This window comes from Peromyscus eremicus, chromosome 2 (genome assembly GCF_949786415.1).
Source record: "Peromyscus eremicus chromosome 2, PerEre_H2_v1, whole genome shotgun sequence".
In the NCBI taxonomy this organism is placed as follows: Eukaryota; Metazoa; Chordata; class Mammalia; order Rodentia; family Cricetidae; genus Peromyscus; species Peromyscus eremicus.
This window is the reverse complement of record NC_081417.1, coordinates 119,926,605-119,952,322: the sequence shown is the minus strand read 5'-3', so window position 1 is coordinate 119,952,322 and position 25,718 is coordinate 119,926,605.

Here is a 25,718-nt window from a genome sequence, read left to right as displayed (position 1 = left end):
TAAAAACAAAACAAAGCAAACCAACAACTAACCAGAATTTTCCCAGGACAGCTTTCATTCTGCATCAGTGTGAATGCTTGTGTGTCTGAAGAAGGGGATCATGGGAGACAAAGAGCTTATTGACAGACAGAAGTTGAAATGGGAGGGCAGATGGTTGAGTGTTGACCCTGGAGTCCACCCAACAGCTCAATTCCATCAAGCATCGTGACCATAACAGACAGATTATCTGAACTTTGAATTGTTTGAACTTGGCTTCCTTCTTAACAATATGGCAGCAAGAGCATTACCTTTCTTGTTGGGTTTAGGATTACACTGAGCTAATGTACATAAAGCCCCAAGCTAGCACCAGGCCTAGCACATTGTAAGCCTTCTATATGAGTTGACTTCACCATTCACATTACACTGTAATACTGATTTATCACTTACAATATTTTTATGCATTTAGAGAAGTGTTTTCAATTTTCCTAAGCCATAGGTTACTAATCTATGAAGTAAGAGTAATAACAATCACTTTTAAGGAGGTTCTCTCCCTGTTGCCAATGACTTCAAATGTACTTTCATGGCAGTGTTATAACTTCCCATGGCCATTTCTAGTCATATTTGGCTCTTGACTGTACAAAGGCAAGAGTGTGGCCCTAAGTGAGAGGAGGTTGGGGAAAGGTGAGACAGCATATCACCAGAGTAGCCCAGATATTCTTATTTTTGTAAGCCAGGCTGTCCTTAAACTTGTGATCTTTCTGCATCAGTCACCCTCCAGAGTACTAGGATTACAGTCATGTGTGCCACCATGCCTGGCCCTGAATCTTTCTACCCTTAGCCAAAGTTTCTGACATGGAGGGGGTTGATGAAAATATCTGTCTCATAGGACGATGTTAAAGATTAAATCCTGTAACTCAACCCAATGGCCACCCATGTTAGGTGCCAGGTCACTTTTGCCCTTACCGGTGTATGTCTGAAGGAATTAGAGTTGCCAGTCTATTAGGTCCTTCCCAGATGGGAATGTCTAAGATTCCGTGGGCATGGAAGGTAAACATTCAGTGATGGATCACATTCCCACTCCAACTTGGAAATACCCACAGCCCTCAAGGTTCAGACGCGTTCAGCAATCCCTCTGCTCTTGTTCCTGGCTTATAGTGACAGTGCTCTGTGTGTACTCAGAGGTTAAATACCGTATCTGCTCAACCAAATATGCTGCTGTCACATATTAATTATGTGACTCACATAAAACAGGATAGAGTTTCTCAGCAATTAAAGATATGGCATCTGCAGAGTATAAGGACTTTTTTTCATGCTCTGCATGCAGCAAGGCATCTGTTATATTGCCATGCTGGCCATTCTGTATCCCTCCTGCTCATATTAAGCCCCCTATTTTAAGAGCCTTGAGAGACCTGCACACCACTCCAGATCCCTCCTTCTAGTTCTCAGAGTTAAAAAGAGTTTTGCCTTTCAACTAAACAATGTTTGCATTTGCCTTTTAGAAGTGAAGAAAGTTCCTCTTTAAAAATTATGGTGAAAGTTCATTGGTTCTTCTTTTTTCTAACTCTAAAATGATGGGAGGTCTATGAAAGAAAGGATAACGTTTCACCAGTTCCCCTTCAGTTTCCCAGTGGTGCTGGAGATTAAGCCTAGGACATAGGCAAGCATTTTTAATAGTTAACATTCTTGTTATATATTTAAGTGATTTTCTCTTTGTTAGTGACAAGATGCCTTTTTTCGTGTCCTTTAAACACACACACACACACACACACACACACACACACACACACTTTGAGGCCTGATAGGAGAGTACCAAACTGACACAGGTTCCAAATCTGGCCTTGACATCCCACAATCCCCTCTGCTTCCTTGACATCCCACAATCCCCTCTGCTTCCTTGACATCCCATAATCCCCTATGCTTCCTTGACATCCCATAATCCCCTCTGCTTCCTTGGCATCCCACAATCCCCTATGCTTCCTTGACATCCGACGATGTGTTTACCAATCAAGTGCTCTCATAAAGTGGTGCACTGTGGAGATATGATTAATAGCCTTTATTTTTCCAAAATTTAGTATAAATCATGATCTCTAAAAAATATCTGCCAAAGAATAAGTGAAAGGTCTGTTTCTTAACAAGAGTCTTTACAAATAGCATTTTAATGAACACATTAGTTCTTAAACACCATGGTACAACCCTCTCAGTAGAGATGAAGGGACAAAACATGGAGAGCTAACAATGGCGTCACAGTCCTACAGCCAGTCAGAGGTAGTGAAGCAGGTTCTTCCCAGTTAAGCCATATCAAATGGAAAGCATAGCTGTGCCTTAAGATATTGATAAGTATCTTAGCCTACATTTCCAGGGGGAATACAGAAATTCCCCCTGCACGAGTGACAGTGCACAGAGACTCTGAGAAGCTAAAAGATCTGCAGAGTCCTGATTCAAAAAGGCCTCAATGTCCCGAGACGTAATGAACAGAGCAATAAGAACACAGTCATGGATTCCTGCAGTGGCATCTGAATGATTCACTAAACAGGAGAAGGAACAAGTTGCACCCAAGTGACCAGCACTGCAAAGACAAACCAGCCCACTAAACCACAGGGACAGCTGACTGTCCTTTCCCAGGCTCCAGTGGGAAGCAGGGGGCCACCTGTTTACTGAGAGTGCCGCCATCATTTCATCATTCGAGAGAGGGAGGGGAGCAGCAGCCTGAAGGACTGAACGTCATGAGAAAGGGAACAGATCACTCAAAAGAGCAGAAAAGAACAGCATTTCCAACGTCGAGATAAACTTCTCCTTCCCTCTCTCACCTCCAACAAGAAGCATGAGGTTTGTAAGCAAGACTATGGAAAAAGTCAGCTGCATTTATCCCATCAGAGTCACCCTGCTGAAAATGAGCATCTTCTAAAGCTCATCTAGAACTTAATTAATGTCTGGTTCCTGTACATTGGAAAAGCAGAAAGGGAGTTATTACTTATATCTGTATATTTGTTCATGGCCAAGTATCACTAATCCATTCAAATAATACCTCTTTCTAAAATTGATGCCTCTCCCCTGCTCTCTCTGTGTAACATATATGTTCCTCATGAACCCCTGTGTGTGTGGTTGTGCATGCCTATGCATGGGCATGTACAGGGGCCAGAGGAGAACCTAGGGTGTCCTGCTCTGGCACTCTCTTTATGCCCCTGAGACAACACTGACTGACTCTCAAGCCCCAGCCATCCCTCTGATTCTGCCCACTGCAGGGCTGTAGTCACAGGCATGCTCAGCCTGATTGAGCTTTTTCCGTGGGTGCTGGGGATTTGAACTTAGTTCTCCATGCTTGCACAGCTGTGCTCTTACCAACTGAGCCATCTCTCCATCCCTTCAAAAAATAGTCTTGATTGCCTATTGTAGGTGAGGGAAAAGAGCAGTGAATGCAGTGTATAAAGTGAAGTTGAAGAGTTTAGTAGCTGGTCCAACTTCAACTAGCATCTGAACTATAGAACCAGGATTGAACTTGGGTTACATCTTATTCCAAGCTCATACCTTTCCCGCCTCACCACACTAGCTAGATATAAGTTTTAAAGTTGTAACATTCTACACTTATCGATGGACTACACTCATTTTTAAAGACCAGATATACAACTTTTCCCGTTAAACCTTTCTTTGGTCTTCATTAAGGAAGAGATGGCTCAATGAGTAAAGACACTTGCCTCACAGCCTTATAACCTACATTCAGTTCCTGGAACCCAGGTCAAAACGGAAGGAGAGAAGCAACTCCACACAGTTGTCCTCTGACCTCTACCCATGCACCATGGAACATGACTACCACCACCACCAGCCTCCCACCGCCACAGCCACAGACACACCCATGCTGACACAATCACACACTATAACAATTAACTGATTAACAAAAAGAAGTCTGGTGCCTATGTGTTTATGTCAGCTGGCTAGTCATGGGGCTGACATTGTTTCAAGCAAACGATACCCAGTTCTAAGAAATTAAGCACCACAGCAGTGTTCTAGGGATGGCCCCAGACATCCAACAGACCTGGGCATCTACCACATCAGAAACTCGGTATAGACCCAGCAATACATGTTTTAATAAGCTCCTTAGGTAATTATATTGACAGAACTGAAAATATAGTTTAAGGGCCACTGTTCTACAGGCGAGGGGAATGATGTTAATTCTCCTGAATGTCAACAGAACCTCAGAGACCTTAACACAGAAGACTTGGAGATACTGCTGGGATGCCGAATTGCTGCTTACAAAGATACCTATTTGTCAGTTACAAGCAGCTCAACCAAATGATTCCATAGATGAGAGAATGAACTCTAGAAAAGTCATACAGACAAGCTCACAAAACAAAATAGCACTAGAAACAAAGCTGTAGATTTATAGAATCCATAAGCACCGTGATGGCCTGCCTGGAGCAGTGTTTCCTGTTGAACTAGAAAGTGGGGGAGCGGAAGGAGTTAATAACTTTTATAGGCCATGATGTGGGATCTGGTTTAGGAACCAGCACACAACCAGGGGTTGAGGTGGAATCTGACACCCAGGTTGGGACCAGGATAGGCCAGCACACAGCAAGGGAGGGAAGGGAGAAATCTGAGAGGGAACTGGAAGGGCATCTCTCCCCCTTGCCCTGTTTGGGAGGCCTCCATCTCCCCTGACCCTACCTCTCCTATGCCATTTGGATGAATTAGCTCACTCTGCCTGCTTCCTGGACCCTCCTCTCCCCACAGCTGCTGGATATGATCTCCATCCATCTTCACCCAGGCCAAGAGCCCTGGAGGGCTTGGGGGGGGGGGGTCCAGCCCACAGCAGGCATGAAAAGCAGGACTTTCAGGAGCCTGCTGCTGCTGAGAGCGCCAGGGAACCCAATCACCTAATCACTGGGAAATTACCAGGTGTGACTGGGCAGGTAAGCCATGTTTTGCTTGTGGGTAGGGAACCTCCATGACCCCAAGTCTCTCATCACTCCTTGGGAGCCACTGTTGTCATGGGTTTTTTGTTTGTTTAGTGTTTTTTTTTTTTTGGTTTTAGTTTGTTTTTTTGTTTTGTTTTGTTTTGCCAAACCAAGTCCACCTAGAACATCACTGTCTAGACAACACTAGAATGTCTCCCCTGATGGTAATAACTGAGTTTCTTTCACCTTTGGTCCTGATGCTAGTAAGTTTATCCCAGTTGGAATTTCTATTGCTTCACCAGCCTGTTAAGATTCTAAGTATCGAGATGTCTCCATCAAATCCCCCACCAATCCCCCCAACCCCAGAGCTCAGGGAACCTTGGGGAAGAAGAGCCTGAAGGAGTCGGGGAGATGGAGGAGATGGAGGACCCAGAACAAAGTCCTCTAAAACAACCAAGCAAAGCTCATATAAATTCACAGAGACTGAGCAGCAATCATGGGACCTACAGGGGTTTTCTGCATGTATACTATAGCCTTCAGTTTAAAGGGACTTCTTTGGGACTCCTGAATCTGTAAACGAGTAGGTCTGCAATTCTTTTGTCTTTTCTTAAGGGTCTTTTATTTTTCTGTTGGCTTGGCTTGTCCACCTTTGATGGTTTTGTTTTATCTTATTGTGTTTTATTTTGTTACGTTTGGTTGTTATCTCTTTGAAGCCTGTTCTTTCCTAATGAGAGACAGAAAGGAGTAGATACCAATTGGAGAAGAGGTGGGGAGGAAATGGGAGGAGTAAAAGGAGGGGAAACTCTATTCAGATTACATTATACAAGAAAAAATCTGTTTAATGAAAGGGGGAAATATTCTAAGTATCCTCAAGCTACCATTGTCTTGAGTAAATGAGATAATTTCTGCACTATCCCCATCATAGGCTGTGGTAATATGTGAAAGTGCTTTGCAAATGTGTAAATTATCACACATACACATACACACACACACACACACACACACATACACACACACACACATACACACACACACACACACACACACACACACACACACACACACACACTGTGTCCTATTTATTCTTACTTCAAATTCCCTTGAACATCTTCTACAGCTCCAATATAGTAATACATTTTATGGCTAGAGCATGGAGCTTATTGTCCCACCCAGGTACTTTAAATTCGAATAGACAGTTCCCTGACCCCAACCTCCTATCAGCTCAGTTTTCTTCTCGTATCTACCACACACATTTTCTCATCTAATCAAGACCCGCTAGCTCTTTGATCTTTCCCCACTACACCTTCTGCTCTGCTTCCTTCATTATCCCCTGAACTATGTGGTCCATCACTTGAGGCATTTGTGGCCAGTGCCCTCTTCCTTCAAGCTCTGTGTTCTCTCTTTCTACCTTACCTTGGATCGGGCAACTCTCTCATGTCTTTTTCTTCACTGAGCACTGCTGAAAGGAACACCACCATTGCTTGGATTAGTGCCATTACGAATGTATGATCTCCAAGCTCATTGGAACCCATGGTCAGAGCAATGCTCTGGTCATCTTCGTGATTTCTCCTCCCTCTTTTCTCAGCACACGAACTTGGCTGAAGCTGCAAAGAGAGGAGAACAATGCTGTCAGATAAGTGCCTGAAAACTCTGCTTGCAAAATCACACACGTTAACCTTGATATGAGCACCAGGTCTTCCCTCCTCAAATCTTGGGCCAGGCCAGTAGACTCCTACTCCAGTTCAAGGCAAATCCCTTTGAACTTTCCCAGTCACTTAGCATCTAACTCCTCCGGACAGTCCATCTTCCCTGAGCGTTTCATCCCTGCCAGGTTATGGGGGAAGGGCAAGCCCCCCTCACATCTTCCACCAGCATCTCTTCTCCTTTTCCTCTTTCCTCCTGTTAAATTCCCAGGAATATTATAATCATTGTCTCCACTTTGATTCCTAGCTGATCAGTATCTAACTGTGCCCATTGCGCTATTGAGCCCACCTTGATTATATACCATTCTTGACTACTTTGCACATCTCACTGATGCTCCGAATTCATCTTCTAGTAACTTTCTTACTATCATGTGAAATGTGTATTTGCTTCCTCCCAGGCCATGCTGACGTCACTAGATAGCTCCCACACTGGAGTATTTTTGACTCTTCTTTGTCCTTCATGCTGGCATTGAATGAACCCTCCAATACTGTCCACCTCTCTTCTCTCCATCTCCTCCATGCTGCCTATATTTAGCCTCCATGATGCCTTCATTTCTGGGTTGGTTAAACTGCCTTCACTATTAGACCCCTCAAACATCTATCAGGTCAGAGTAAGCTGTCTAAAGCAGAATCTTCATTTATTAAGCCCTTGCTGGATGCCAAGTAACATGCTAAATTCTTCACATTTGTTGTGTAGCTTGAACCTCACAACAACCCTGGGAAGGAAATACTGATTTGACATATTTAGGAGGAAGACAAATGCTTAGAAATATCATGTTATTCACCTAATACCACAAAAGGACTAAGTGCGCTAATCCACAATAAAGGCTTAGGCTGTGTGCTCCGCCCATCCTCTCAGATGGTTCTCTGGCTCTAAGGCTTGGCATGCCAGCTCACCTGATACTCACCTCACAGCACAGCTTCTTGCCTCCTCACCAAGAGGCCTTTCCCTTCTCACCTTGTCATACCTGAAGAAACTCCTGGCCTTTCTTCTATGACGCCTTTGGACTCTATGGAGACTTCCTTCAGAGTACTAGGACAAACTCATCTTATTTGGCAATTGCTTTATCATGAGTTTGTGTATTTCTTGAGATCATCTTGTTTCCAGAACCAAATGCTGTGGGATGTCTTTCTGTACACTGTGAATATGTGTTGTTCTGATTGGTTGATAAATAAAATGCTGATTGGCCAGTAGCCAGACAGGAAGTATAGGCGGGGCAAGCAGATGAGGAGAATTCTGGGAGGAGGAAGGGCTGAGTCAGGAGTCACTAGCCAGACACAGAGGAGGCCAGATGTCAAGGCAAAACTGAGAAAAGGTACCAAGCCACGTAGCCTAACATAGAATTATGGGTTAATTTAAGTGTAAGAGCTAGTCAGTATTAAGCCTGAGCTAATGGTCAAGCAGTTATAATTAATATAAGCTTCTGAATGATTATTTTATAAGCGACTGTGGGACTGTGGACTGAGCAGGACCAGAGAAATCACCCGACTACAACCAAACACTATTTTTATGTCACATAGGACATGAGTTGGTGAACTACAGCTCATGGATTAATGTTTTTGTAAATAAAGTTTTATTGAGAAAGTGCTTCTCCTGGTCATTTGTATGTCATTTACAGCCAGTTTTGCACTACAATGGCAAATTTGTACAGCTTACAATTCCACAATATTTAGCATCTTGCCTTTTTATAGAAAATGTTTGTTGACCCCTGGTATAGCAAATGCTAAGCTAATGTTGAGTAAATGAGCAATTTTCTGCAGGACTGTCTAAATGAAACTATGAATAGAGGAATCATTATTAAGTATAAAACCTTTTCCCAGTGGGAAATAAGTATTTTTAAAATCACATTTATTTGTGCAGTGAGCAATCATCAAGTTGTTAACTCTTTGAAACCAAGTTTTCTCATGTTTAAATAGATGCAATAACTCCCACTAGTAAAGTACAGATGAATCTGAAAGCCAACAAGTAACAGATGTGATAGATTGTATTTAAGGATGGGCTTTGGAACAGCACCCAAAGTTCAAAGCCCCCCTCTGCATCTTCCATTTATTGGCTATGAAGCATTGTAAAGAACACTTGACTTCTCAGTTCATGATTACCTTCTATGTGTAAGTTAGGCACAGCACATCAGCCATGCAGATTCTTAGAGTGCTCCGAGATAATATTTTAAAAATTAGATCATGTAGGTTGGAATCTCAGTACCAAAGCTTACTGGCTATGTGTTCTTAGGCAAGTTATTAACTTCAGTACATTGTTTTTAAAATTTGCAGAATTGGGATAATTCCAAACTCACATACTTCTTGTAGGCACTAAATGAAATAACACATAAGAGTGTTTAACACAAACTGTGATATAGAGATAATATTTGTGATAGGTTGAAGGTTTGCAATTTTTCCAACTGGTATATAGAAACTCTAATCCAGTATAGATGTGTTTGGAGGTGGGGGACCTAAGGAAGTAATTAATGTCAAATAAGGTCTTGAGGATGGACCCCTAATTAAAGAGGATTAGTGTCTTTCAAAGAAGAGATTCTAGAGAAAACCTTCCTCCTCTCCCTCCCTCCTCTTCCTCCCTCCCACCTCTGGACCTATTCCATACCTCTTTGGGGGGTATATACTAGGAAAAGGGCCTATGAAGATATAGCCAGGAGATGCCATCTGCAGCATGCAGGAAGAGACTCACCTTACTGCAACATGATCTCAGATTTCACAATTTACTATTGTAAGATGGTAAACTGTTTTTGTTTAAACCAATGTGTGTGTGTGTGTGTGTGTGTGTGTGTGTGTGTGTGTGTGTGTGTGTGTATGTGTGTAGTGTTTTGTTCTGGCAGCCCAAATGGACTAATGTAACACTCAAAGAATGTTACACTCTGTCATGGCCACCATGACACTGTGTCATGACATCATCACTGTTGTCACTACCACCACCAATGGGTCATCATTGTTATGACTGGTGAAGTAAATTTCTTGACATATTAGAGACATATTACTTTTATCTATTTTCATTACAATTGATAATATATTTAGACATTATCTGGACAGCTTAAGCCAAAAGAATTTTCCAAGTTTTAGGCAGTCAGCTGTAGAGTTCAGATAGCTATTATCTTGTATTAATCAGAGTTGCCAGAGGTGGATAAAATAAGTGGTATTTTGGACCCTAACCCCACACTTTCTTCCAAAACAATAACCAAAGGACTGTGGAGATAAATCTATCTTCCTGGCTAGCTCATGTGGATGTGAGGACTTGAATTCCATTATGTAAATCTCAGGCCAATTAAGGGTTCAAATGCCAACACTGAGTCTCAAAGCTGACATGGAAGCTGATCTCACAAGACCCAGACTTGAAAACAAACAGCCAGTGACTAAGCTCGTGACACTGACCAAGGCTGACCACTTGCTCTGCCTGATCCCTCAGGAGCCATTGGGAATTGTGGTAATGAGGTCCTGGTGATGGTACATCAGAAAATGGATGGACAAACTTCTACAAGGTTGAGAGCCAGGGAAAGGCAGGCTGACACCGGGGCATCTAGGATGGAGTCAGCTCACACCAGCAGTGATCCAGGACCTTCCAAGATCATGGGGCTGGTAGTTGTTCCTGGGGAGCTCTATCTGGAACCTGACAGACAGGACTTCTGGAAGAACTGTGCTCAGCAGAGGGAGTTCAATCAGCTCACAGCCCAGTAGCATGGAAGGCAAAAAAAGAAATGCCTAGACCCCATTCCCCCTTCTCCTTTGACTATCTAATGGTGTCTGCATCCACATTAGCTAAACAAATGTACGCCCAGAAAGCACAGTTGTCAGTCACTGCCTTAGAGTTCCCTCTCCTGCAGCACAGAGCTGGGCTCAAATGGCAGAAGACCTACAGAGAGGCAAGTAAGTAGACATCCACTATCAATAGTCATAATAAGTAGACATCTTTTATCAACGGTCATAATAAGTAGACATCCACTATCAACGGTCATAAGTAGACATCCACTATCAATGGTCACAATAAGTAGACATCCACTATCAATGGTCACAATAAGTAGACGTCCACTATCAATGGTCACAATAAGTAGACGTCCACTATCAATGGTCACAATAAGTAGACATCCACTATCAATGGTCACAATAAGTAGACATCCACTATCAATGGTCACAATAAGTAGACATCCACTATCAATGGTCACAATAAGTAGACATCCACTATCAATGGTCACAATAAGTAGACATCCACTATCAACGGTCACTTCTCCATTTACTACCCACTCAGAGTGGTGATAGGCATTGTCACATAGTTACCGTTGCAAGTATTCTGGGGATGATCCAAGACTTTTCTCCTTTAGCTCTTGTTATCTTTTCAACCTGTAACATGGAAATGTCCATCCTCTGTTTTGTCAAAATAATAATAATAAAGCTCAGCAAGGTGAAATTTGAACCAACCAATTCACTTTTAAACGTTATCTCTACAGCCCAGGCCACCCCTCTCCACCCAGGAACACATAGCTCAAAGGCCACATCTATACATATATATCTATCTTTTTGCATCCTGCTCTCACCTCCAATTTGAGCCTATACACAAACAACTTTATGTAGGGCTCTTTGATGACCTTTAGTTATTTTATTTACCCCTGCCAAATTCAACAAACGTTGAATTCATTTTTTGAAGCAGTCCCAGTGACTAGAGCTAGCCTGTCTCTTTGGATAAGGGGCGTGGAGGCTGCCCTGGCCACATCACAACATCTAGATAAGGGAGACAGGATGCCACATAACCTTCTGACATTCGCTCTAGCCCAGCAGCGGAGTGGGGGAATGGAGCATGTGGGTGTGCCTGGTTAATCGGGCAGAGCAGACTAAACAAGCCCACACATTCTGACCGTTTCCTTCCTTTGGCTTTTTAATGAAAGTCCTTTCTCCCAGAGAGTGAAAACAGGCATTTGTTCTTTCATTTAGCGTGCACTGAGTACCCACCCTAAGATGGGCCTTCCACTGGTACAGGGGTGAGGAGACAAATATAGCACAGTTCCTCAAGGAGTTCAGGGCTGATGGGCAAGAGAGACGTAGACAGTAGGAAGACGAGGTGATAGACACAGTTCCACACCAACTCCGAATAAGAGATATGGAAGAGCCTCTCAGAGGAGTCCTTGCTGGCTCTGGCTTTTACAGGAGAAACAAGAATTTAGCAAAAGGATAAGATGCTAGTATGTTGTTGACCATCTTTCATGACTCTAATCTTACCTACCCTAGAACTTTCTACTCTTCATTATAAATTAGTACTTCAGCCTCATGGCAAAACTAGAACCAGAGTTCAGTGAATCGGGGCATGCCCAAGTCCACCAAGGTGGTGAAGGCCAGACTTGAAGAGTGACATATTCAGTGGAAGGCAGGGCTATTTGAATATTTGAAGCACACTACCACAGGACGAACATGTGAGAGCCACACTGGAAGATGACATGGGCTCAGGTCATTGAAAGGCTGGGCATGTGCTGCCCATTTAGACGGTTTCCCTTGTCTTTCCTGGGAAGCTAAAATCAGACTCTGGCTTCAGAAACGGGATTCTGGCAGAAGTGAGAGAAAAATGGGAAGCAGATGGAAGGCAAGGAGATGAACCAAGAGGCTCTTGCCTTCATCTAGGCAAGAGGCACTAGGGAAAGGAATGAAGAGGTTATTTAACAGTCAGGGATTGCAAAATCTGAGTGAGCTGGGGCAGCATTCTGGGATGGCTCCCTGGATAAAGGATCGCTTCTTTCGAGTGCACACTGAGAGTATCTGAACTTTGCAGCTGGGAAGTTGAAATCCAGGGAGATGAAGAAGGTCATAGAGAGTGTCAACCCTACAGCTGTCCCCACCCCTGACCCAGAGGGAGGTGGAGGTCCTCTGTCCTCTTCCTGACAACTTCTCTCAGTTCAATGAACACATCACTAGACGCCCATCCTGTAGTACAGCCGTGACTGCTTTCCAGCAAGTCATTGTGGAATATCTCCCAGTGCATGGACAAGATCCAGCCATGTGGACAGGCTGATGGTGGAGGAAGCCCCTAACAATGAGCAAATGTTCAGGGAAAACCCCCTGTGCTTTCCCGAAGGAGCTCAGGCAAAGCAAGCCTTCCCTGAGCGCATGCTTCACTGAGCAGCCTGACTGAGCAGAGAGATGATGAAAAGCGGGACGCAGCAGCCTGCAATGCCAGACACGAGCTTCGAAGGGGAAACCCAAGTGCAGCCATTATAATAAGGCCTACCCTCCTCTGTGTGCCAGTCGGTAAGAAGAACAAAGGGACGCTGTGCAGAGATGCCTCCTAACTCGACACCTGTGGCTTGTTAAAGGTCTCATTCTGTGTTAATAACCACAGCAGCTCCCACATCCTGCACAGGCTCCTGCTGACCTCCTGTGGCCACCCGTCTAGCATCCCAGGAGGCTCTGCTGACTAGCTTGCATTTCCTCCTAGTCAGCTTGTTGACTCTGCTCCTCAGCAGACAGAGAGGGTTGATCTTGTCTTTAGACCCATTTATTTGGGGGAAAGCCAGCAACAGGGAGGGCAGGTAGGACAGGCCACAGGGCCAAGGCTAGAGTGCCCTCAGCTGGCACAACCACTGTCCCTGGGACCTTCCTCAGGCTTTAGGCAAGCATGGCTTAAAGGCAAAGTCACAGCCCTGTCCCTTAGCATGTATGGACCTGACTGACAATAGTCACTATCTCAAACACCTTGTACTTCTCACAAGAAGAAGAAAGTCTGTACTTGGTGGTCAAGCAAGTGGAGAGTGATCAAAAAAGAACAAAATACTCAGTAAGAAAATGGTATGAACCGAAAGGAGCCCAGGAGTTTGAAGGCAGGTGATAAACGAGGTAGCGAGCGACCCTCAGACTCCAGATGCAAAGGCCCCGTAACAGCATTACACATGTATGAGTGCCCGTTTATTCAGATCCAAGCAAGGAAACAAGGCTTCCTTTCTGGTGTTCTCCCTTGGAGTTGGTATCTAGAACTTTCCATGAATATTAGCCTACTACATCACCCCTTGAAAATGTCCTAGCCGGTCCTGCCTCCATGTCTTGGGTCATTACTGTTTTCTGCTTGCCATGACCTCTGACCTTTTCCTTAACTCTCAGCCGTAGCTAATGTTCCAGCTCATTACACACCTCCTTTCCCACAAACTTGGAGTCTGAGTTTGAGGTGCCCAGAAAACAAAAGACTGAGTCAGGGACTTGGATGCTGGTAGTTTGGTTGAAACCAATCCCGGGAACAGAAGTGAGAGAGTGTGATGAGTTAAGGGAGGAAAAGACAGCTGATGTAAGGTGCATCAGACAGACTGCCATGCAGGAATCTCCTGAGATGTGAGATGCGCAGTGCATACCTCTTGGAATTATCTACCAGACGGATGAAGACCAGGCATTTAATCTAAAGACTTCTATATCCCCTGGTCCTTGTCCCACTCCCTGATGAAGACTGCCTTGGGGCCCTGTCTTAGCTCAGCTTGGACTTCTAAGCCTAAAACAGGATAAAAGTCCTATAAGAGGAAATACAAGGAAATGTGTTCCCCAAAGCAGAGACTCGATCCTGGGAGAATGAAGCCAAGTGAGTGCATGTTAGCAGATACATTACCACTCTAGTCCCTGCCAGGGCTTACCCCTCCTGAGACACTGAGGGAGAGTGTGTAGACAGAAGCCTCAGAGCTGTTCCTCAAGGAAAACAAGTGCCAGAAAGTCTGACAGACTGATTCCATCAGTCATCCTTGGAGTTTGAAGTCTGGCTCTGGATTTGAGGTTGGGAGTTTCATTCTCTGGTCCTTCCAACATCCCCAACATACAGCAAAAATAAGAATATGGTTTAACTGGTGGAAAAAGCCAAAGGGCATGGAATTATACCTACTGGTTTTCAGAAATTGTGGGTGAATAGGTATGGTCCCCTAGACTCATGCATTTGAATGCTTGACCCATAGGGAGTGGCCCTGTTGGGAGGTATGGCATTGTTGGAGTAGAGTGGCCTTGCTGGAGGAAGTGTGTCACTGTGGAGGTGGGATTGAGGTCTAATATGCTCAAGATACACCCAGTGTGGTACCTCTCACCATGACAATAATGAGCTAAACCTCTGAAACTATAAGTCAGCCCCAATTAAATGTTTTCCTTTATTAGAGTTGCCATGGTCATGGTGTCTCTTCACAGCAATAGAAACCCTAACTAAAACAGAAATCAAGGCTGAGTAAGCAAAAGGACCATGGATACAGCACTACCCCAGAGTGTGCTTGCCTCCTAGGAACTAGACTAACAAGAAACTGAAAAAAAAATAGGGACTCTGGCTAACACAGGTGACTCTGAGCTGTCCATCAGAGCTGTGGTTAAAGTTAGAGCTGAATGGTGGTGGGGGTGGGTAGATGTCAAATGGAAGACATGGGGTATGTCCAACACCAGTGCTCACTCTGCCAGGCCCACTGACCTCTCCTTTCTCTGAGTGCTTTCTTCTTAGAGATCTCTAGATGCAGAGGCTGCCCTGCATGTGTGTAGAAGAGCTGTATTTGAAAGCAGACTGCAAACTCTCATGGGCAGGCAGTTCTGAAGCTTTGATTTTCAGCATAAATCTTTGTATCTAGCTCTCTCTCTCTCTCTCTCTCTCTCTCTCTCTCTCTCTCTGTGTGTGTGTGTGTGTGTGTGTATGTATGTGTGCACTCGGTGCACTGTGGGATGGTCTGTATGTCAAATTGCTCTGATTGGTCAATAAATAAAACATTGATTGGCCAGTGGCCAGGCAGAAAGTATAGGCGGGACTAACAGAGAGGAGAATTCTGGGAAGTGGAAGGCGGAGAGAGACACTGCCAGCCGCAGCCATGACAAGCAGCATGTGAAGATGCCGGTAAGCCACGAGCCACGTGGCAAGGTATAGATTTATAGAAATGAATTAATTTAAGATATAAGAACAGTTAGCAAGAAGCCTGCCACAGCCATACAGTTTATAAGCAATGTAAGTCTCTGTGTTTACTTGATTGGGTCTGAGCGGCTGTGGGACTGGTGGGTAACAGAGATTTGTCCTGACTGTGGGCCAGGCAGGAAAACTCTAGCTGTGTGTGTGTGTGTGTGTGTGTGTGTGTGTGTGTGTGTGTGTGTGTGTGTATGTTTAGTTTTAGGAAAAATAGAAGCATTTTTGCATGATCTTCTTCCCTTACTCATCTATAAGGTCATCTCCACCCCCCATCTATCAAGCATTTATGTATTTTTGTATCTATTTGGCCATATGTATATCCATCAGTCTCAGGTCTTAAATCTGCTATGTATATCTCAGAAATCACAAGAATGCCATCTCTCCTTTCTCTAAGTTAATCCCTTCAGTTTGAGATGCAACTGCCTCCCCTAGTCTCTCGGGAATCCTCTCCTCATCAGTATCCTTTTCTGTCAAGGTATCTGCATACCAGATATTCGGGTCAGCTAGTAGTATCCTGCAACTTGGGCCATTCTTGTCCATTTTTGCTGTTTGGAGCTACGATACACCTAACAGGATCCTTGGGATACAGTGCAGCATTTGGGGTGAGCATTCAGTTCTAGCTTAAGCAGGGCAGCCAACGGGCCTGCCTCCAGTCTGACTTGGCAAGGGACGCCATTTTTGCATGATCAATTGTGTAACATTAGCCTGGGAAATGGGACATCTGCTCTTTCCTTCTCCTCAGTCGTGACAGGATGAGGACAAACAGGAGGGGTTTGCCAGACAGGAATGAGGCGTAGAAATGCCCCAGTCATGCGCAACACACGCTTCCTCTGCAGCTTCTCCCTCCAATTCCAAGGGCTGTTGTTTCCCTGGGCCTTCAGAAAACAAATTGCTTCTTGTCAAAACAGTTTGGATTATTGCACAATAAGGAACATTTTTTGTGGCCTCCACAAACTCTCATAAATAAAGTGGCTTAAAGAGGTGGAACTGGACTGGGCTGTACAATGATTTTTCTATTACTTTTTCTACCTCACCAAATGTTTTTAAGGACAATGTTGGGTATTAATGAACAGCCAGACATTGTTTTAAAACAATTGATTCAAGCACACTACTTGAATTTTTTCCCCTACTCTATTTCTTCTCCCAATAAAATTCCTAGTCTCCTTCTTGCCACATGCTAATGAGTTTGAAATGAGTCCTTAATTATGAATGTATATGTGTAAAATATATCATGTCAGATCTCAGGTGTGTACAGATCTTTGTAGAAATTACCTGGTATTACAAAGTTCATTCTAGATTTTACTTTTGTTAACATCATTGAGATTTTGGTGTAGTAGAAAGGGCTGTTATTTGCTTGGTTTAATCATGTTTTTTTTCCATTTAAAATAATTACATATATATGGTTGCATATACAATAGCATATTTCTGATAGTCTATCCCTCTCTTCTCTAGAGAAATCATCTAAACTGGACTTATATAAATCACTTTCATCTTTATTGCTTTATCTCTGCACATTTATTGTCTCTTGCTTGTCTTTATGTAAAGTACTCACACACAATACATACATACCTTGGTGGTTTGTTCTTTTAACTCAACATTACTGGTTTTGTTCAGATTTGCCTATGTGAATGGTACAGCTATGGTTGAGTTGTCTTCATCATTGGAGGGTGTGTTGCTGTAGACTAGTCTGTAATTAACGGGTGGACATTTGCATCTGTCACTGTTTTTGGCATTCCAAACTGCTCTATGATGAGCACTGTGGCCCCGCTGTCACAGGGCAGGAGATCATCCAAGGAAGCACTGAAGACTCCGAGTGGCTGAGTCATATACACTTCTGTTCTAAGCAGTGCCAAACCAAGGCTGATGTGTTCATTTACACTCTCCCAGTGGCTCTGAGAACTTCTTTGCCACATCCTTGGTAACACTAACACTGTCAAAGTTTTTATTGTTGTTAATCTGGTAGCCGTGAGAAAGCATTCTTTGAGATTTCAGTGTCCAGAAATTAACTCAACTGCCAAAAGCCTGAGTCACCTTTTCATACAGACATTCATATCTTTTCTCTTTGAAAAATTTTGTTTGCATTTGTTATCATTTGCCCACCAAGATTTGGCCTCTTAACATTCCCTCATGGAAGGAGTTGGGTGGGCTAGAATCATTGGCCCTTCATTGGCGATTCTGGTCACTCTTGTCCTCCTGTGTATATCCCACGGTTGCAGGTTCGAACTCAAGAGGTACAGGAGGACCAGAAGCTGAAGGTCATCCTCAGTTCATATATACATTGCATAGTAAGATAAAGCCAGTTCATATATACATAAGTCATTAAGATAAAGGCAGGCATAGGAGGTTCATATCTATTCTCCAAGCACTCTAGAGGTTGGAGTAAGAGAGTTCTCTGAGTTAAAGGCCAGATTGGGCTTTATAGTGAGTTCCAGGCTGGGCTGGGCTAGAATGAGACCCTCTCTCTGTCTCTCTCTGTATCCTTCCCTGCCCCACCCCCATATATCAAATGGTAAAATGTCATCTAATGGCACTACTTGTGTTATTTATCTCCTCTGAAACTTAGTTTGTGAAATAGTATATCTTAGGGGATTCATGACAAATGTATGTGGTGAATGTGTGAGAGTCTCAAAAAAAATATTTCACATGATTGGCCCTTAGTAAGTGTTGATTGGTTCATCCACTGGTGTATAGTCTAGGTTCTCTGTTCCAAGGTTGTTAGATTTTTACAAGTTAGTTCATTGAACGTTCAGTTTGTGATAGTTACATCCTGGACATTTTGTTGAATGTTTTATTGTTTGCCATGGCCCTATAAAGTACACTGTATTAACACTGTACAAATAAAGTAATTTGAGGCTCAGAAGAATTAATGATTAGCCTTTGGGTACACAGCTGCTAACTGGCTGTATTTGTGTTCCATGTTCTCTTTTCTGGGAAGTGGTTTATGGGAAGATTGGTATCCTTGGTGTCCAGGGAATGGCATAAGCCCATTGGGAAATCAATTATATCTATAGGCATGTGGTGTGTATCAGGAGCTGCGGCAGTAGGAAGAAGGTGCAGGCGAGTTTCATGTTTCATTTTAACAACATGAGATGATTTGCTCTGGTCTGCATCCCCTACTTCTCCAAACGTGACTCAGAATTTCTTAAAAGCGGCCACTCACCTCTGCAACTGTCTGATCCAACAGCCCTCCTGGTTTACATCCTTAAAAAGATGCCCACAATTTAATCAACCACATTGCTCCTCTCAGAGGAATTCCACATCAAGAGGAACATTGCCCCAGCCGGGTAACTGGACCCCAGTGATTATCTTCCTGTCAGAATCTTGAGTCACCTAGGTTACATGTGCCAGCAGAGTTTAAAGTTCTGTTTATTTGCTTCTCCAGACAGAGGTAGAAAAAGGATCTCCCACAGCCAGTCAGCTGCCCAGACAGCCATGCTACTCAGTAACCGCTTGCTAAAGCTAACACTCTCTTGGCATGTGGTTCCCACCAGATGAATTACAGCACTGTGTACCCTGGGTTCATTCAAATCACTGGTGTTAGATCAGGAGGGACACCTCCCGTACTACAGTGGGAAGGGAACAGAATCTAAAGCCGGGGTGTACGGGTGTAAATCCCTTAACTGTGCATCTCACTGGAGGCAATTTATATTGTTGGGTCTCCTTCACCTACAAAAGGAAGACTTAAAACAGTGCCTGTTCATCCTACGCTTTAGCGTTTAGTGAGAAATTAGCAACATATGATAATTCTCCCTCAACCCAAATATAAAATTGTATGTGAAAGAGAAGAAAATGAAATGCAAACATTCCCTGGTAAGTCAGGGATTTTGAATAATCCTTTTCTTTGAAATACATAACATAGGACTGAGAGTATAGCTCTGTGGTAGAGCATATGCTTAGTGGGCAGGAGGCTCTAGGTTCACTTGGACATTTTCTTTACTTGTACACAAATGAATACTATGAGATGAGTACACAAGGCTTGCAGCAGCCCCGAAGGAAGGAAGGAAAAAGAAGAAAGGAAGGAGAGAATGTAAAAACCATTAGTCTACACTATCCAGTGTAGATGTAACCAACCGTCTTATTAAATAAGAAACACGGAACCAATGCAAAGAAGAAAGCCCAGAGATCAGAGCTAAGAGCCTTACCCTTCCTGCTTCAGTGATCCTCTTCAGCCAAGAGAGCTCTCCGAAAAAGACCTACTTCCTGTGTGTTTGTCTTTATATAGTCTTTCTGTTCTGCCTTCTCATTGGTTGTAAACCCAAACACATGACTGCCTCGTCACTGCCTGTCTGTAGAGACTTCCAGGTCTTCTATAGTTGGTATTGAGATTAAAGGCGTGTGTCTCCAATGCTGGCTGTATCCTTGAACACACAGAGATCTACTTAGCTCTATTTACCAAGTGCTGGGATTAAAGGCATGCACCACCACCACCCAGCTCTTGCTGGCTCTAATAGCTCTAACCCCCGGGCAACTTTATTTGTTAACATACAATTAAAATCACATTTCAGTACAAATAAAATACCACCGTAATCCAGGCTCATGGAAGATCCTGCTGGTCACTAACAGTTCTTTTCCCACACAAATATCTACCTGGATCTAAGGAATCTCTTTCAATATGATATTCCAAGAAGTCATCAATAATTATTTCTTTAAAAATTTTAATATTGTTGAGAAACAGTGGATTCAAGATTATACTCTGTGTTAAATTCCTATTAAAAAAAATAAAGTCTCAGTTCTCTTTTGCAGTTATACTTAGGATCCCAGACAAGAGCTACTAACTCTGCAGTTGGCTTAGGAGGTCCCTTTGACAACTTAGCCTGGAATTACTGTTCAGCTTCATTCAGCTAGAGCCCTGATGACAAGAGGGTTCCATTCACAAGTCTGACTGCTAGTATTGCTTATCAGCGGGGTGCCTCAGTTCTCCACATGGTCTGGCATCTTGTAGAAGACAACACTGACTTTCCTTCAATGGCACCACAGGGCAGCATTTCATGTGGGCAAGGACTTGGAAGGCTGACCTTCCGAAGTCACAGTGCTCTGCTTACACCATTTGTATTGGTAAGAATGAGTCACTGAGAGTCCCTGGTTTGAGAGCATACAAGAATATTTCATCTCTGGATGGGAGGAGCAAAAATGGCTCATGGTAAATGGGTGTGCACATGGATATGGAAGCAGCTTGTGACCATGAAATGTCTATTAGTGCCTCTCTGCTTACTACGGTTTACTGATATTCCTTCAATATGTGAAGTGAGTCTGTTCCAAACTCACACATGCAAACTCACACCCCAAGAGTTTCAGTAACCATTGATATGTAACAGAATATTCTAAACCCTAGCTACCTGAGACAGTTGTAAACATTTCTTCTCTCACACAGTTCTACGAGTCACAATTCAGGGGAGTCAGTTCGATGTCTTTGTTTTAGAGTCTCTGGTGATGTTAGACAGAATATTGAAAGTGTGGTCAGTCTGCAGATTTGAATAGCTTTGGGAGATCTACATTGAAAATGGCTTGATCATATGACTGTGGCCAAAGACGATGGTCCTCATTTCACACACACCCCCATGAAGCTCTGTAAGGGTTCTTCTGGTGTAGATGCTGCATTTCCCCAGAATAAGGGATACACAAACAAAGAAACACGTGAAGCTTCTCTTTGTGACTTTAACCCAAAGACATACATAGCTATTTTCTAATATCTCATGGATTACCCAGGCCAGATAAATGGTTGAAAGGGACTATCACAGGTCCTGGGGAACTCATTTGGTGGCTGGTACCACAGAAATTATAATACCAGGTTCAAAGTCCAGAAGTGAATGGACTGCTTTGGGTCTAAATGAAGTGAGGTTTTCAGGAGAGAAACTCTTGAACAGCAACTTTTAAGATCCATTTAACAGTTGGATAGAGAAAGCTCATCTATAAGACACTATCCCACTCATAGTGACAGAACAAGGAGCACGGGTCACAAATTGAGAGCAATGTTGAAATCCAAATGATCACTCGTCAGAATCCCAACCCCAAGGGTGAGAAATACTCCTTGGTTGCAAGCCAGTTCTTTTCCTCAAGAGAGGCCTCTGTGTTCTCTGAGCTCTTCAGTCAGCCCTGTGAGCTCCTTGTCCAGCTTTCTAAAAGCCCCTTCAGTTTCCAAAGGAAGTGGCTCCTGAGGTGTGTGAGAAGATTCCTCCAAAAGCAGTGCTTCCTCAGGAAATAATGCCGAGAACTGACAAACGGGACTATGGGAAATTCAAAAGCTGTTGTGCAGCAAAGGAAGCAATCAGCAGTCAACCTAACAGAATGGGAAAAAGTTCTTGGCCAACTTACATGCCAGACAGGGAGTTATTAATATCTAGGCTATATAAAGAGCTGCAAAAATTAAACTCCAAAAATACAAATCATCTTACAACTAATGAACTGAATAGATAGTTCTCAGAAGTGCAACAATAAATACACTCTTGAAAAAGTGTTCATCATCCTTGGCCACCAGAGAAATGCAATTAAAAGTCTAGCTCTCCCCTGTCAGAATGGCTGTCACAAGGGAACAAACGACAACACTGGTGAGGATGTGGAGAAAGAGGAACGCTTATTCTTTGCAGTGGGAATGCAAAGCTGCGTGGCCACTGTAGACCTCAGGATGGAGGTTCATCAAAACACTGAAAACAGAGCTATCATATGAACCTGCCACACTACTCTTGGGTATATACTTGAAGGACTCTACATGGACCACAGATGCACCTGTACATCTGGGTTTGTTACTGAACTATTCCCCATGATCAGAAAATAAAACCAACCGAAATATTAGTCAAAAGATGAATGGATAATGAAAATGTGATACATGTGTCTGAATGTGATAAAATGGAATTTTATGCAGCTAAAAAGAAAAGTAAAATCACAACATTTGCAGGAAAATGACTGGCACTAGAAATCACTGTATTAAGTGAAATAAGCCAGGCTTAGAAAAACAAATGCTTCATCTTTTCTCTCATTATGTAGAACCTAGATTTAAACTATATATTAGTTTAAACTATATATATTATATACATGTATATATGTATGTACTGGTACATAGGTATTATTTATGGATGTGTAGATATGTATTTATATGTGTGTGTATTTATATATGTGTGTTTTAAGTCATGCTCCCAGATAGGGGATCATGAGAGAGGAGGAAGAGATCTTAAGAGAGGCAGGAAATAAAGTAATGGCATTCATGTGATTGGAAAAGAGAATTGAGGAATAACTGAGGAAGGACTGGATCCAGACGGAAGTGGAAGAAGGACATGGGAAGGACAACAGGAAGGGACAAATGATATCCATGCATGAAGATGTCATGATGAAACTCATTGCATTTTCTCACAGTTCTATGTGGATGGTTCTTTTGGTGGATTTTGGCAGGCTCATTCAGACACATGCATTCTGCCAGGAAACTAACTGACTGGAAGGTCTCAGATGGCCTTACTTGCATTATCTAGTGTTGGGCACCGGCTGTCGGCTAAGAACAAGTTAATTTTTCTCAATTTGGGGAAATTGTGCCTCCAAAAGATATTTGGCAATGTGTAAATAGTTCTGATTGTCACAGCTTTGTGGATGTTATTGCATCCAATAATTAGAGGTCAGAGATGTTTATGAGCATGCCATAATATACAAATCAGTCTCCCTCAGCAGTAAGATACCTAGCCTAAAATGTCGGTGGTGCTGAGAAGCCCAGGGACAAGTAAGTTTACATGAAATATCTTCTTTAGTCTTCACAATGACCATAGCAGATGGGTGACACCCTCATTATCTATAAGAGAGAGTGTGTCACTATGAGGCAGTAAGTAGTCAACAAGATTACATAGAGGTAAAGGGAGGAGTTGGGCCTAAATCATGTGCACACCTATATGGGCTTTTAAATATCACAATGGAGCTATGCATTCCACTTAGCGTGTTCACTTCTGACTACCCTAATTGTCATCATAGAACCGTCATCCAGTAACTGATGGAAATAGATGCAGAGATTCACAGCCAAGCACTGGGCCGTGCTCTGGGAGTCCAGCTGAAGAGAGGGAAAAGGGATTCTATGAGCAAGTGGGCAGGGGTCAAGATCATGATTGGGAAACTCATGGAGACAGCTGACCCGAGCTCATGGGAGCTCACTGACTCTAGACTGACAGCTAAGGAGTCTGCATGGGACTGAGCTAGACCCTCTGCCTGTGGGTGACAATTGTGTAGCTTGGTCTGTTTGCGGGGCCTCTAGCAGTGGGACCAGGACCTGTCCTTGGCACATGAGCTGGCTTTTTGGAATCCCACTATGGTGGGATGCCTTGCTCAACCTTGATGCAGCGGGGAGGAGCTTGGTACTTCCTCAACTTGATATGCCATGCTTCATTGATTCCCATGGGAGGCCTTACTCTTTCTGAGGAATGGATGGGGGTGGGTGGCAAGAAGTAGGGGAAGGGAACGGGAGGAAGAGAGGGGGGGGAAACTGTGGTTGGTATGTAAAATAAATAAAAAAAATAATTAAAAAAAAAGAATGTTCACCTTCATAAAAGATGTGATTTTCTAAAAACTAAGACCACACCCAGGCAACAGTCTAAAGTTTCCACCATTTGTTTCCTTAGATAAATTCCCAAGAAACAAAGCCCAGTGCAAGAATTCAGTGTAGATGCTTTATGATGGAGGTACAACCCTGTGGTTGCAAAACTGAGCAGAAGAGAAGGTGATGCCAAGGAGAATGGGGAGCAGTGCAAGGTGAGTTGCTCCAGTAGGAACATCTGCCCAGATGGGGGAGCATTTCCAAATGGGCTGCTGCTGTGGACATGCTCGTTGAGTCAGACTGCTGGAAGGAGGAGGGAGGAAAAAACAGACTGTGCTCTGCACTGTGCAGCGCTTACCTTCCTGGGGTTCACCTGCTCACCCTCCAGGGCTCTATCACCTGGTTCCTGTAGCAGGGACTTTGGAAGCCGTACATCAGCTACAACTTGGTCTTCATAGCCTAAGAGTACTGTGGCCTTGGCAGGGGAGTCAAGAAATCGCCAAACAGTGAGCTTCTCAGCCTTCTGCAGCCACCCAACTATGGCAGCTCTGAATTTATTGATTTGACATAGTTAACAGTTTTCCTCATGATTAATTGTCCTTCACAGAAATAATTTCTTGGATAAGGGGTGAATACTAAAAACCAAAGCCCTTTATTATGAGAAGCCTGAAGATCAGAAGAGAGACTGAAGCCAAGGTATAGTGTCACACACCTAAAATCCCAACCCTGGGAGGCTGGAGAATCACAGGAAGTATTGGGCTATACAGCGAGTTCAAGGCAAGCCTTGGGGTGTGTGGGAAGGCGTGATGCTCACCTGTTCTGCCTCAAGACACTGGTGCCAATATTGGGGGAAAACAAACCCCTCTTTACTCCCAAGTCATCTGTTCTCCAGAATCGATGGCTCCAGACTGTTCAAATTTCACTCATGTGAAGATATTCCATGTCATCTCAAGACTCAATTGCCCAAACCCTTGTTAAAATAGGGCTTCAAGTGGAATTCCAGGAAACGAACATGATGATTCAGATGCAAGTGTGTATCAGTGAGAACAGGACTGGCCTGTGCCCCGTCAGGTCACTGCACTCCTAATAAGCTAGCGAGGGACCACATTTGCTAGTTGGCAGGAACAGAAAACCATTGCCTCATACTGTCCATTAAAGCTCTTCAGAGTGTTTCACAAGCTCTAACAAAGGCTGTTCTCCCCCATTTTATCCTCCCCTTGATTGCTTGGATGCAACTCACCCACTTAACTATTCAATGTACTCTGAGATGACACAATTCTAAGTGTTTACTGTGCACATTGCTGGGTATGCCATGAGCGCACTGCTGATTGTAGAACACCAATAGTGAATGCTGCTCGCTAGAGAGCTCAGGTGGCCAGGCGATGTAAGCAAATGACCAATGGTCAGGTAGGATCCAAGTCTGGGAGGCAGGGACTCTGGTGCCCTGGGAATTCAGAAGACAGCTTTGCTTAGCTTGACCTAACTGCTGCCATGCAAAAATGAAGCCTGGGGTTGATAGGTCTTCTGGCTTGAAAAAAAAAGTTAGAAAACTGTGTATTTCCTGGATATACTCCATCTTTTAAATGTTGGCCCCCAATTCACAAAATTCTAACATATACTATTGGCCAAGAAAAAACAAAAAGGACATTTGCAGTTTGGGTCCAGCCCACGATGGGTTTCAAGTTTGCAAGCTCCCCTGTGGGGGCAGAGGACTTGCTCAGCACTGGTTTTAATTGAGACAAAAATGTAAAATGGCT